General features: G+C 46.4%; 1 protein-coding gene across 8 annotated transcripts in view; it reads left to right on the top strand.

Annotated features, from left to right (window-relative positions):
* LOC111953388 (microtubule-associated protein 4) overlaps window positions 1-10,521 on the top strand; it is a 114,822-nt gene that overhangs the window by 48,967 nt on the left and 55,334 nt on the right. The window lies entirely within an intron of this gene.

Genomic DNA, 10,521 nt, shown 5'->3' with positions numbered 1-10,521 from the left:
ACCCCCCATTTTTTCGAGGTTCTCCAGCCAACTGCCACCGACATGGAATTCTCATCACGGTGTCACTTCCTCTCTGTCTGTGACATTTCCACTGCACTTGCCTCAGAAGGTGTTGCTAGCCAGTCCCCACTCAGGAGAGTCCATTTAGCGGGGCCCATTTTTCCAATGTCTCCGTCCCTCGTTACTTGCGCCTGAAAGGCTTCATCCTATCATGACTCATCTCAAGAACATTCTCAATGAGCTCTCCTGGATTGGCTCATTCCGTCTGCCTGTGTTATGACTTATGTTCGACCTATTCATTGGTCCGTCTGAAGTTGATCTAAGCTCTGATTGCTACTGCTCTGTGTGACATTTGTCTGACTCTGTATCAGGATCAATTGAAGCGGTTTCTGGGCCCATATTCACGAAGCACCTCAGACTAGAAGTGCTGATCAAGAATCGGTTTTGCCTTTTAGATTATAATGAACATGATTTAAATGGATAGAGTGGGGGTTGATCCATCGGAGATGCTTTGTGATCAGGGGTTGATTGTTTCTTTTGTGTCTGTGTGACGGTTTCTCCCAGCCTGCTATGAGGATGGAGATGGGGATAGCTCCACTATGACAGAGAGGCCTCCCAGCATCGCAGAGCCTCAGAGCCCCCACCTCAGGCAGCCAACCCAGCTAGGACATGTCTGCAGGTAAAGGAAACAGACATTATCACTATTAGTACAGTGCCTATATCGAAGTGCCTACCTCAGTACCTAGTTCAGTAACTGTCAGTCTATCGACATCTTCAGCCAGCTCTTAAGGCCTACAGTTGAAGTCTGAAGTTTACATACAGTTAGGTCTGGAGTCATTAAACCACTCCACAAATTTCTTGTTAACAAATATGTTTTGGCAGTCGGTTAGGACATCTACTTTGTTGCATGACACAAGTTCATTTTTCAACAATTGTTTACAGACATGTTTCACTTATAAATCACTGTTCCAATTCCCAGTGGGTCAGAAGTTTCAACACACTAAGTTGACTGTGCCATTAAAACAGCTGGAAATTCCAGAAAATTATGTCATGGCTTTAGAAGCTTCTGATGGCTATTGACATAATTTGAGTCAATTGGAGGTACAGTGATCCCTCGCCACTTCGCGTTCACTTATCGCGGATTGCTATTTCGCGGATTTTCATAATGATTTTTTTTTTTTTTTGGTGCATTGTGCTCTGCATTCTGATTCGCTAAAAACTCACTCCCGCTTCTTGTATCAAAACATGCTACGATTGTGCTATCATTTTGTCGTCTCGTGCGTTATGTGTACGTCATAACAGCTTGGCAAATTTACATTAAGTTGGCCATTATCTTGTATTTCGAACATCTCCTAAACCCATAATGTCGACGAAACGGCCTGGACCGACAAAAGCACCTGCGGATGGGCCCAAACGGCGGAAGAAGAGAACACTGCAGAGCGGCAGTCGGATGCAGCGGCCCAGTCTGAAGAGCAGAGTGAAACGGCCTACACAGTGAGTCACTGTATTTGTATACATGTAATAGTTGCCTAATTGTAAAAAAAAAAAAAGTTTTCTATTTCGCGATTTCCTTATCGCGGGTCATTTTCGGAACGTAACCCCGCGAAACGAGGGATTACTGTATACTGAAGGATGTATTTCAAGGTTCCTTTAAGGCCTAATTTTTCAAAGGCCTGAACGTACCAGTTTCATTAGTACAACACATAGTACAAACAAGTATAAAACCATGGGACCACCAGCCGTCATAACCGCTCAGTGAAGGAGAATGCGTCTGTCTCCTAGAGATGAAGTACTTTCGGTTGCGAAAAGTGCAAATCAATCCCATAACAGCAGCAAAGGACCTTGTTAAGATGCTGGGGAAAAGGTACAAAAGTATCTAAAATCCACCAGTAAAACGAGTCTATATCGACATAACTGAAAAGGCCGGCCTCAGCAAGAAGCAGCCACGTGCTCATTAAAAAAAAGCCAGATAGCGGTTTGCAACTGCACATGGGGACAAAGATCGTACTTTTTGGAGACTGTCCTCTGGTCTAATGACCAACAAATAGAACTGTTTGGCCAAATGACATTGTTAATGTTTTGGAAGGAACAAGGGGAGGGCTTGCAAGCCGCAAGAACACCATCCACTGTGAAGCACGGGGGTGGCAGCATCATGTTTGTTGGGGGCTTTGCTTGCGAGGAGGGACCGGTGCACTTCAACAAAGGAGGCATCACGAGGGAGAAAAATTATGTGGGATATGTTGAAGCAACATCTAAGACATCAGTCCAGGAAGTTAAAGCTTGGTCAAATGGGTCTTCAAATGGACAATGACCCTAAAGCATCACAATCCAAAGCTTTGGTGGCAAACTGGCTTAAGGACAACAAAGTCAAGGTATTGGAGTGGCCATCACATGCCTGACATCAATCCTATAGTCAATTTGTGGGAAGAACTGGAAATAGGCGTGTGCAAGCAATGAGCCCTACAAACCTGACTCAGCTACAGAACCATCTTGTCAGCGAGGAATGGGCCAAAATTCACCCACCTTATTGGTGGGAAGCTTGTGGAAGGCTAACCCGAAAAGTTTGACCCAAGTTAAACTATTTAAAGGAATGCTACAATACTAATTGAGTGTAATGTAAACTTCTGACGCACTAGGAAGTGATGAAGAAATAAATCTTGAAGTAATCATTTTCTCTTACTAATTATTCCTGACATTTCCATCTTAAAATCAAGTGGGTGATCACTAACTGACCTAAGAGGGAATTTTTACTCGGATTAAATGTCCAGGACTTGTGAAAACTGAGTTTAAATGTATTTGGCTAAGGTGTATGTAAACTTCCGACTTCAACTGTATGTGTATGTCGGTCTGCTCTCTTCGTGTTGGCATGCTGTGTGGCATTTGGTCGGAAGTCTTGTGGCACACTCGAGGGTGTTATGGTTGGGGCAGTTTCCCGTATTTCGTCAGTGCAAACAAGGGCACTAATTCCTTTCCAACGTTAAAAAATTCTAACAAAAGCTACTCAGCGAATTACCGCGTAGCAGACGCTAGCTAAATGGTAACAAGCGCAAGTGAACATAAACAAATTGCAAGGATAGCTCCCAGCTCAGAAAGTTGTACCAACTATCTAAAAAAAGTTTGCTGCATGCATAAACATATTAGACCTCCAGGATCTTGTCTAGGAGGGGATTGATGGTCCTCTGCTGTACAAGAAGCTTGATTCCCACTTGCTAACCTTGCCACTTAGCTAGCAGTTAGCAGAACCAAATGCTAGCTGGAGCCCTGAGCTGAAGATAATCTATTTGTCATCTTTTAATATGTTTCAATTTTGTGTTAAATATATTTTAGCTGGCAAACAGTACATAAGTAAAGTATCTTGATCACCTCTCTTGCGCTGCACAACACTGGATGTTCACATCAACGAAAGCTCTGTTTGCTCCTTGCGCCTTTATAAAAAAATCTACCATGTAACTGGCTCAATCAGTACTTTGGGGAACTGCTTCACATGGGAAAAAATGCAACAGGCGAAAAATATTCTATCTGCTTTATCTATTAAACTAGTCCACAAGTTCACTGCAGGTATTTTCTTTACACAACTATTTCCCCCCCAAATGTTTCTATACAGTGCATTTTGTTTACGTTACAGCCCTGTTCCTAAAATGTATTTCAATAGTTTTTTCCCCCCCTTAATCTGCATACAACAAAACAAAACGTTTTTTAGAATGTTTGCAAATGGTATTAACAAATAAAAAACATATCAACCTTTACATAATATCAGACCCAGTACTTTTGTTGAGCACTTTTGGCAGCTTCAGCCTTGAGTCTTCTTGGGTATGACGCTACAAGCTTGGCACAGCTGTGTTTGGGGAGTTTTCATTCTTCTCTGCAGATCGCCTCAAGCTCTGTCCGGTTTTGGATGGGGAGCCGTTGCTGCACAGCTATTTACAGTTTCTCTCTTTTCTATCTGCTTCAAAGTCTGGGCTCTGGCTGACCATCAAGGACATTCAGAGACTTGTCCAAAGGTCTCCTGTATTGTCTTCGGCTGTGTGCTTAGGGTCGTTGTCCTGTTGGAAGGTTGCTTGCCCGTCCTGAGCTCCTGAGCGCTCTGGAGCAGGTGATATGTGGTACCTGGTTTCTCCAGACATGACGCTTGGCAATTCAGGCAAAAAGCCAGATCTTTTGTTTCATCAGAACCAGAGATCCTTGTTTCTCATGGTCTGAAGATCCTCTTTACGGTTGCCTTTGTAAACTCCAAGTGGGCTGTCCAATGTGCCTTTACCTCGAGGAGTGGCTTCTGTCTGCCACTCTACCAATAAAGGCCTGATTGCGTGGGTGCTGCACAGATGGCTTGCCTTCTAGAGGTTCTCCATCTCCACAGAGGACTCTGGACTCTGTCAGAGTGACCATGGGTTTTGGTCCACTCCTGACCAAGGCCCTTTTCCCGCCTGATTGTCATTTTGGCCGGGCGCCAGCTTACGTTAGAGTCCTTGGTGTTCCAAACTTTTCCGTCTGAGAATGATGGAGAATCATGTGGCCTTGGGGACTTCAATTCCCAGAACAAATCCTTTCTCTCTGAGCTCAACAAACAATTCCTTTTGACCTCTGGTTTGGTTTTTGCTCTGACATGCAATTGCCAACTGTGGGACTTATATAGACCAGGTGTGTGGCCTTTCCAATCATCGTTCAATCAATGAATTTCCACAGGTCGACCCAATCAGTTGTGAAAACAATCTCAAGGTGAATCAATGTTAACAGGATGCACCTGGAGTCATTTCGAGTCTCGTAGCAAAAGTCTGAAGTACTTATGTAAATAAGTGCCTTTCTGTTTTCTATTTTAATACATTTTAAAACCTGTTTACCTTTGTCATTATGGAGTATTGTTGAAGAGAATCAAAATAAAATAAAACATTTAGATATAAGGCTGTAACGTAACAAAATGTGGAAAAAGTCAAGGGGTCTGAATACTTTTCCCAGTGCACTGTATATACCGTATATATATCTTTTTTGGGGGTGGGGGGGTGTTGACAGTATTGAAATTATACGTGGTATTTTCAGAATACTCTCTATATGGTATACGCCAAGCAAACTTGAGAGTGTTGCCACAAATCTTAAATGCCGATGCATCTGTCAACCCCGAGCCCGTCCCCTCTCCCCCACTTGTCTCCTCCACCTAGTCTCATCCCAGTGCATCCCTTGCCGTATACCCAAGTGAGCCAGCCCTACCCTCTCCTCCATATCTCATGCCCAGTTCAGTTGATGAGGTCTGGGTTTTGGCTGAGGGTTTATGGCTTAGAGCCAAGGGGGTACCCCTGTGGTGATCATCAGCCAAAATTCCACCGCCCGGCACATCCGCTCCTGTGTGAGAATCCTCATGGGCCACCTATATAACTTTTGGTACTAATGCCCCCGTCTCTGTCCCATGGGAGGGGTGCTATACGCTAGAGCTGTGGCTGCCTCCCTCCGCCCTGCTGGAAATCCCTCACTCCATTAGACCTCAGATTGGTATTGAATACTGTATGTCATCATGTTGTGGCTATTGTCATATCAGCAATTCCGCAAACCATCCCAGGGGCACCATGGCTATTAGCCACAGCTGGAGACCCCGTGTTATGCTACTACACAGTAGGTCAGGGTCGGCAAAGGCGGCCCGCGGCCAAAACAAGGGGCAAGTGTATTTTTGCCCCAAAGTGTTTTCTGGGATAAACAAATGAAAATCTGTTCCCACGTATCCCACGAATAAAAAATGTAAAAACAATATGTGAGATACTGTATCATGTCCAATGTATGAATTCACTGTTATTTTCAATAACAATCTCTTTTTTAGTTCTTATTGTGGGTCAATTGTAAGTGTGCATATTATTATGTTCTGCACGCCGATCGGCCCAGGCTGAATCAAAGTTGCCTACCGCGCAGTAGGTGGTTCCACTAGCATGTTTAGTCTAGGAATAGCGTGTGTGGCGTGTGTGGTGTGCGCGTGTGACTAAAAGGCCGCAGCCAGTCCTGGTACTGAATAGTTAAAAGCCTGCAGACCGATTGGAAGCCTGAGGCTGAAAGATAAACGTTCACAGGCGTCTGTTCACAACGCTGCCTGTGGAGAAATTGACTCCAACTCCAGAGCTTTTCTGTGTAGAGAATGATCAATGTAGAATGCCGATGATGGGGAAACTCATTTGATCAGTACAAATATTGAATGCAATTTTGCGTTCATGTTTAACCTGGAAGACTCCTGCTAGTGGAGGGGGGGAAAAGTGCCTGTTAATCTCCGCCACCCATCTCTTGTCAGAGACAACTCATGGGAGAATAACAACTACCGCAATAATTAACAAACAAACGTCCTCTGCTCACAACAGTCATGAGGTTTTATGTATTATCAACTAAGTAAGGTTATGTTGAGTGTCTCATGTTTTCCATGTGTGAACTTAGCATAGCACGCTAGCTAAGCGTGTCTGCATAACCAGAGTTTGTGAGGATAAGGGCTGGGAACCTAGTGGAGCAGAAGTGCTGGCCAGTGACTTATACCGCTGCCGACACGCATCCGTGCTGCATTAGTCACTGGAGTCAGTCACACCCCTGGAGCACTGCAACTGGGGCTTCTGGGATACTGTACCACGCGCCTGGTTCGGTACTTGGAGAGAACCACGAACGGCCTTACCAGAATTCTGCTTTTGTTCATCACAGCTTCAACAGCTCCCCAGAGCATTGAGGGAGCGGCTCTTAAGTGCTCCTAATTGTCCTCGTCTCTGCTCTACATACTAGGTCCGTTTCTGTCTGTGGTGTTTTTCATGTAAAATATGAATAAAGGATGCTCCATTTGGAGTTTCAGTTTTTCAAAAGGCTAGAGAGACAAACTGGGGCAAAGTGGCCCGCCTTACTGGGTAATCACTCCTACTAAAACCCTTCTCTCCATTGCTCTCTCCTCAGCACCGGCACAAGCTTACCCGTGAGCTTTGGCATGATGGGGCTCTAGAATTTAACTAGCTAGACTTGTAAGTCCGGAAAGAAAAACATCCCATATATCACAACGACGATTTCACTTGAATCTAATCTACAAAATGTAGATTTCCGACCTAAGCAGCATACCCAAAGTACCTTATTTACAATGACACGGGCCTAAACAATACCACTGTAGAATGGCTTTTTACCTTTCTGTTAAAAAATTGCTCAGGTGTATTCACTTTTGAAGACCGCAGTTCAAGTACACAGTACACGATACTGTATCATGAAAATATGAAAAATCCTATAAGCGATTTCGTTCCTATTTAACAAAGTAAAATATTCTAAATATAGTAACATCCAATGTAATTGCTTACTATAATTTTTACATTGTTTATCACTGTAAAATAAAATCAATCATCTTCGTGAACGGTAAAATCTGTCACGTTTCATATAACTGACGACAGAGCATTTTCAGGCCAGCGTCCTTGAGCGGCGGCAGAGACTTCAAATGCCTGCGACTCGTTACAACTTCAGCTTTTAAGCACCAAGTGGAATTTTGTCCCTCTGTGACCACGAGAGTGGTCTAGTTTTTCAAATCTGCAAATCGGTTTGGTATTGTTTCATGTTGAGAATCTTAAATCCATATAAGAACCCCAAAGCAAGATGAGGACTGTTTTTGCGCCAATGCTAGTCTCCCGTTTCATATGTCTAATGGTTAGGCCGGAGCTGCAAGGTTCGTAGCGGAGCCCCAGGTTCGTAGGCGGAGCTGCAAGGATCACAGGCAGGGGAAATGTATCCTTTGCTGGATAGGTCGAAATGTGGCATGTCGCGCCTTATTCACAAATGAGGTGTTCCAGAAGCCGGGACAACCAGAGCCTTCACAGAGGCTCTGTAGCCAACATGTCAATGCCTTATATGTACTAAAAATGTGGTGGTCTGTGGCCTGTTTTGTGAACTTGACCAAATTGCTGTGTTTGTGTCTGTGTTTGCTGAGTTCAAGATCCCTACTCACTGAAGTAAACACGCTTTCTCTCCTCTAAAATCTTCATTCAGTACACCAGCATGCACTAGGGTAGCACGGAGTCAGCAGCAAAGCCCAGTATTACCAGTCCCTGACAGCGGACATTCATTCAACACAGGGGTTAACTGAGGCAACGGGCCAATGGCGGATGGCATGAGTTGATTTGACACCCATGTTGCATTTTTGACGTGTTCAATGGCAAAATGCGAATTGGCGCTGTCACTACAAAAGTTCAGTTTATATTGATGGACCATCATTAAGTGTCTACCAGCTGTAAAGATGTACACAATGTCGGTTATACTCTCATTTCTTAGACGGCAATTGTGAATTGTTTTGGGTTTTCAAGTAGTGAGCCCATTGAAGTTCATCTGCTTTTGTCTAGATGAGAGAGGGAGAGAGACTGTATGCAGCTTTAACTCTCTTCTCTTCACACACGAGGTGCCCTGGGCGATGGCTGGCCAGACGAGGCTTTGCCATTCCCCCACCTGCCATTTTCACCACAGCGTCTCCCGGTGATCAGTCGCGCATGCAGCACTGGCGGCCAGCCCCGCGGACCGCCCTGACTGCTGGCTGGCCACCGAGAGGCCTCGGCCGTGGGGGGGAGAGGGAAAGCAACCGAAGGAACGACCCGCAAACAACAGCAGAAGCAGAAGAAGAAAAAGGAGCCCGGGATGATGTGTTACGACCTGCGTAGAGAAGGGGCCATCGGAAGGCTTCAGGCTGAAAACACACCCCTGTCAGCAGGGCCACCACAGGGTCTCCCCCGCAAGGACAGGGACAGGATGGATGGAGGCTGGGAGCGCGAAAGAGCCAGGGAGGAAGTGGAGGCAGGGGAAAGAGGGGCAAGAGCATGGAAGAAGCTCCAGAAGAGTGGGGAGTACAGAGCTATCCTTGTGCTCTTCTGCCTCCTCTGCCCAGCCTCCCCTGAAGGGTCTCTGAAGGGGTGTTAGCCAACTAGTGCCCCCCATCACCCATTCCCAGCCCTGGAGATCCCTACTCAACTGGGGGCGAGTCTGCCAGTGAGGAAGTTCTACGAGGGCCTCTTCCCTCCATCTCTCACCCAGGACCTGCTCTCTCTCACCGCTCCCACCTCCCTCCACGGCCTGGGCTGTGAGCTCCTGCCTACGCCCCTGTCTCCATGCCAACCAGTCAGGCAGGGAGACTTCTCAGCCCAAGGGACCTTCCCCAGGCCTCACCTCCAGGGACCATTCACTGCTAGCTACCAAGACCTGCTCCATGGATACAGAAACGCTAGCATGGGCAATGCCAAAGTGGCTTCCTTCCACAACCTTTCTCTAGAATTCCCAGTTCATGAGTCGGGTGTTCCAAGGTGGTGTTTGAATCATGAGCCACCCATGCACGATGTCCATATGAAAAATGTAAGTTAAGCCCCACCCGGCAACCAGGATTGTGGCCTGTCCCCATTGAGACAGTTCAGTGAGCTCACAGGCGGGAACCTGCTCCCCCTTTCTCCCCTCCGAAGCTCCTGGCTCATCAATGACTCCAACTTCAACAACGACTCTTTGAGTTCAGTGACATCACTCCGGGCGCCCACTACTCTGGGCCTAGCCTTCGACAGCACCAGCCCAGCGCCCTCCGCTACCCCCAACCCATCCCGAGATATCACCCCAGGAAGGGCAATCCCCATCACAGAATATACCCACGAAGTCCCCCCCTCCTCCTCTCCTTCCACCAAAAGCCCACCTCCCCGGGGTCTGGTTGAACCCCGCTGCCAAGCTTCTTCCCCAGCTTTGCCGAACTTCAACGGAGCCCAGGTGGTGGTGGCCCCCATGTTGAAGGTTTGTTTGCATGGTGGCATGTGCTTCCACTAGGGGGATTGGAAGATTAGAGGAGTAGCCCGTACCTTGCATGGGCAATGGCGGCGCTAGTACTGGGCGGACGACTCAATAGCCCAAGTCTAGCAGCCTGACTGACTAAACAAACAGTTTCCCCGAAAGATACACTCTGTTCGAGAGGCTTGGTCTTTTTTTGGGGGGGTGTTTCCTCTCAACCCACAAGGCATGCTGCATCTGGGCAGTGCTTGGCGTGTTCTCATTAACCCTATGGTGGTGCTACTACGCACCACACATCAGGTCACCAGTTTTCCCGGCATTTCTTTCATTAACCAGACCTCGATCTTCCTTCTGCGGGTATCAAGCGTGGTCCTCTGATAACGTCTCTAGTGTGTGTCTAGCTGGACCTCCCGTGATTCGTCGTTTGTATTCTTCTGGGTTGAATTAACAATGGTTCCTTGTTTCTTCTCTTAAGCTAAAACATTTTCCTCGCAGAGAGAACCTCTAAACAGTTCTCTGGGTGTTTTGTCGCAATTCTCTTGCAGTGCAAACGACCGCTCTCTACCCAAAGCTGCCTGAAGAATGTACACTCCAATCAGATTCTCATTATCTCCTTCTCTCTTTCCCATGTCCTGACGAATTTTCATGTCCCTTTTGCCTCTACGACGGCCGCCCAATAGTGAGTCAGAAATCCTCCTTGATCTTTTGGGGGAATATATTGGTGGGAAATGGGGGTCAATATTTCCTTCAAATTCTTACAAGTTTCAATACCGGGAAATTAATTCTATTATC

Source organism: Salvelinus sp. IW2-2015, linkage group LG27 (assembly GCF_002910315.2).
Source record: "Salvelinus sp. IW2-2015 linkage group LG27, ASM291031v2, whole genome shotgun sequence".
NCBI lineage: Eukaryota > Metazoa > Chordata > Actinopteri > Salmoniformes > Salmonidae > Salvelinus > Salvelinus sp. IW2-2015.
Note: the sequence above shows the minus strand (reverse complement) of the source record. Positions and strands in the feature narration are given on the sequence as shown.